Raw genomic sequence first — 4,650 nt, forward strand, 5'->3', positions numbered from 1 at the left:
GTAGGATAGAACAGGGCTCAGATCTGTTGCTCATAGGGTTGCTGTGGGTCATATCTGACTGACGGCACCTAATAACAACAATAAGCCATGACAGCAGTGATGAAACCTGTTTCTAACTTTGGTGCCACCCTGAAATGATAATCTCTGGGATACAATAACTAATTGTGTGCCTATCAAGGAAAAGGTCCACTAGTGTATAAATTAGGGCAAGATCATAAACAAGACTCCAGAGCAGAAAATTAATCATGGTTTCATCCCGGGCTAAACTTGGGCTTGGAGGAAGGCATGGAGGAAGTGGGGAGATGACTGAGCATTACTGATATTCATCATCTTGTGGTGGTTCTAGTGATGGGTTATTTGCTTTATGGACCATAAAATGAGAGATCGTATGCTTCAACAGCTTGAGTTTGGGAAAGGAAAGATAATTTGGTGGATGAGAGTGAGGAAGGACTGGGTGAGCCCAGGAAAGCATCCAAAAATTCTAAGGCAAATTCTTTGTCAGAATGAGGTGGGTGAGGTGGGTGTGACTGGAGGGAACGAACCACAATGCTGTGTTCCTACAATGCGAATGCAGCAAAGGCCAAGGAAATGTAAACCCGTGTAGATAGATCTGGTGTTTCTCACACACTTTGCCATTTTGCTTTCATTGTTTCTTTCTTGGAAATGGCAGAGCTAGAAGTTTGAACAACCTAAATTCAATATCAGTCCATCTATGTACTAGCTGAGAGCACATAGTCAAGGTATTTAATTTATGGTTCAAGATGTGCAAAATGTGAAGGATGTTGCTGTTGTGTGATACATACTTATAATGAAAAGGAAATTCAATAATGCATAGATGGTACCTAACATAGAGGTTGACATAGTCAATAAATACTGTCTAGAATGGCACAGGGGGATGGCACTATGATCCCTGGGTGATGAGAAATGGTTTGCACCAGCTTCTTTCCGAAAAGCTATTAATTCAGATTGTCTTGGAAGAAAGGCCTGGCAATCTGTTTCCAAAAATCAACCATTGAAACATCAAGTCTATTCATGAGCCTAGATCTCAAGTCTATGCTTGCACAGCTTTGGTCATCATGACTTGACTGGTAGGATGACAATCTTCACCGCTACTAGTGATAGTAACACTGCCATGCTCCTTTTTAGTTGATGAGGACAAATTCAGAAGCCAAATGGGAAAGGAGATGGGAGGCATGTGTGGCTCTCTCTGCATTGTTTTTCAGATACTTGAAAACCATTAGAGCTGGTGGTCAGTTTAACTATTGCTCCCTACTTTCTCTGAGTGGAGAGGTAATTGGTGAGTTTCCCCATGAATTTCAACTTTGACTGTAATTTGCTGGTTGTCTGTCATAGATTTGAGCTTTTGTCAACATGGTAGACCAAGCTGATAAGGATTATCTCTGACTATAAATATCTACACAAACTGCATAATTAGCACTACTGAAAAAAATCTTAGTTGAAAGTTTTATCTTACAATTTGTCTTTTGGAGGACACAATTCAATTAATTCATAGCAAGACCTGATGACATTGGTCACCAAAGTCAGTGAGTCAGAGGGAAGAAAATTATGCTTATGCACATGGAGAATCCACATCAGGCCTGCAGACACCGTCTGTTCTGACGGGATAGAAGGAGATGCCTGGACCAACTCTGTGTTATCTATGATCATGGGATAGAAGGGCTCCCAGGACCTCAGAAACTATGGACTGAAAATAAGAGGATTGTCAGAGTATAGACTACTATGGCTGGGAGGCTATTATAAGTCATCAAACTAAACCCTTCTGTAGGATTTACCATCATGGATGGGTTTTGTTGGAGTTCCCTGATTAAGACAGCAGGATGGGCCATCTACTTCCCAAATAAAAGGCTTTTGAAAAGCCTATGGATGCTAGACAAAGAGGATAGTTATTGTAGTACAGTGGAAGAGCCTAGACTGGAAGTCAGTTGAAATGAGGAAAATCAATAAAAAAATTGTTTACCAATTGGTACATGGAATGTACATAGCTTGAATGTTGGAAAACTAGAAATTGTTAAAAATGAAATGGAATGCATAAATATTGACATACAAGGCACTAGTGAGATGCGATGGACCAGCTTTTGCCACTTTGAATCAGATAATCATATGGTATACTATGCAGGGAATGAAAAACAGAAGAACGGTGTTGTGTTCATAGTCAAAAAGCCAATTTTAAGTTCTACCCTGAAATACAATGTTGTGAATGATAGTACAATATCCATATGCATACAACGAAGACCTGTTAACACGTCTATTATTCAAATACATGCTCCTATATCTAGAGCCAAAGAGAAAGAAAATGAGAAATTTTACCAAATTTTGCAGTCTGAAATTGACTGAACATGCAATCAAGATGCATTAATGATAATTGGTGACTGGAATGCAAAAGTAGGAAAGAGTGAAGAAGGAATAGTAGTTAGTAATAGAAATAGTAGTTGGTGATAGAAATGAAGATGGAGATAGAATTACTGAATTTTTGTAATAACAATGCTTTATTCATTGCTGTACAGAGGTAATTTGTGGTTTCTGTGATGATAAACACTCTGGCATGGAAGTGTCAAATGTTATAACGGTTACCCATGGTGGACAGTGTTTGGTGAAGCTCCCCAATTAAAACAAGCTTGGAAGCAGGAGTGGCATCCAATTCCACAATAGCTTGCCTCCTGAAACTCTATGAACGTGGAGATATGATGTAAGTTATACAAGTGTTCAGGTCATTCGTTCATAGGGTTGCTATGAGTTGTCTGCGACTCAACTTGACAACAACAACACTTCATTGCAAATAATTTTTCTAAAAGACACAAAAGATGACTTTACACGTGGCTTTCACCTGATGGGCTGCATAGGAATCAGATTGACTACATTTGTGGAAGAAATTATTGGAGAAGCTCAATATGAGCAGTCAAAACTAGGCCATGTGCAGACTGTGGGTCAGATGATCAATTACTCATAAGCAAGGTCAAATTAAGGCTGAAGAAAAATGAAAATAAGTCTGCAGGAACCAAAATATGATTTTGAATCAATTGCATCTGAATTTCATGATCATCTTAAGAATAGGTTTGAGGCACTGACTACTAATGATAGAAGACCAGATGAGGTCTATGGGATATCATCTATGAAGAAAGCAAAAGCTCATTACAGAAACACAGGAGAAAGAAAAAAACCAAAATGAATGTCAGAAGAGACTCTAAAGATTGCACTGGTATATCAGGAAGCCAAATTGAAAGGAAAACATAGTGAAGTGGAAAAGCTGAACAGACGGTTTCAAAGGGCAACATGGGAGGACAAAGCAAAGCATTATAATGAAATGTGCAGAGAGCTGGAATTTGAGAATAAAAAGGGAAGAACTCACCCTGCATTTCTCAAGCTAAAAGGACTGAAAAAGAAATTCAAGCTTCATGTCACAATATTGAAAGTTTCTATGGTTAATGTATTGAATGACCCAGAAAGCATCAAAAGAAGATGGAGGGAATATACACTCACTGTACCAGAAAGAATTGATTGACACTGAAAAAATTCAGAAAGTACTCTTTGAATAGGAGCCAATGGTTATGAAGGAGGAAGTAGAAGCTGCATTGAAGGCATTGGCAAAAAATAAGGCTCCCGGAAATTTTGTCATACAAATTGACTTGTTTCAATTAACAGATACAGCCTTGGATGCTCTCACCAATCTATGTCAGGAAATTTGGATTGGAAGAGGTCCATATTTGTTCCCATTCCCAAGAAAGGTGATCCAACTGAATGTGAAAATTATCAAACAATATCATTGATTATCATATGCAAGCAAAGTACTGCTGAAGATCATTCAAAAATGGCTAGAACAGTACATAGATAAGGAACTACCAGAAATTCAAGCAGGATTTGGAAGAGGCCGTGGCACCAGGGATATCATTGCTGATGTCAGATGGATCCTGGCTGAAAGTAAGGAATACCAGAAGAATGTCTATTTGTGCTTTATTGACTAGGCAAAGAGGTTTAACTGTGTGGATCATGACAAGTTGTGGCTGACATTGAGAAGAATGGGAATCTTAGAGCACTTGATTGTGCTAATAAGGAACCTATACCTGGAGCAGGAGGCAGTTGTGTGAATGGTGCAGGGGAGCACTGCATGGTTTGGAATTGGGAAGGGAGTGCATCAGGGATGTATTCTATCTCCATACCTATTCAATCTATATGCTGAGCAAATTATCTGAGAAGCTGGATTTTATGAGAAGGAATTTGGTATCAGGATTAGAGGGAGACTCATCAACAACCAGAGTTATGCAGATGACACAGCCTTACTTGATGAAAGTGAGGAAGACTTGAAGCACTTTTTGCAGAAGATCAAAGAATGCAGCCTTCAGTATGGATTGCATCTCAATATCAAGAAAACAAAGATTCTTACCACTGGACCAATAGGCAGTGTCATGATGGATGGAGAGAAGATTGAAATTGTCAATAGCTTCATCTTGCTTGGATCCACAATTAACACCCTTGCTACCAACAGTCAGGAAACAAGGAGATACATTGCACTGGGAAAATCTGTCATTAGGGACCTTTCCAAGTTATTGAGGAGTAGTGATGTCAGTTTGAAGACTAAGGTGCATCTGTTTCAGGCCATAGTATTTCTGATTACCGGCTATGCATTGGGGAAAT

Source organism: Elephantulus edwardii, unplaced genomic scaffold (assembly GCF_000299155.1).
Source record: "Elephantulus edwardii isolate Elephantulus edwardi_28Jun2011 unplaced genomic scaffold, EleEdw1.0 scaffold00051, whole genome shotgun sequence".
NCBI classification, from domain to species: Eukaryota; Metazoa; Chordata; class Mammalia; order Macroscelidea; family Macroscelididae; genus Elephantulus; species Elephantulus edwardii.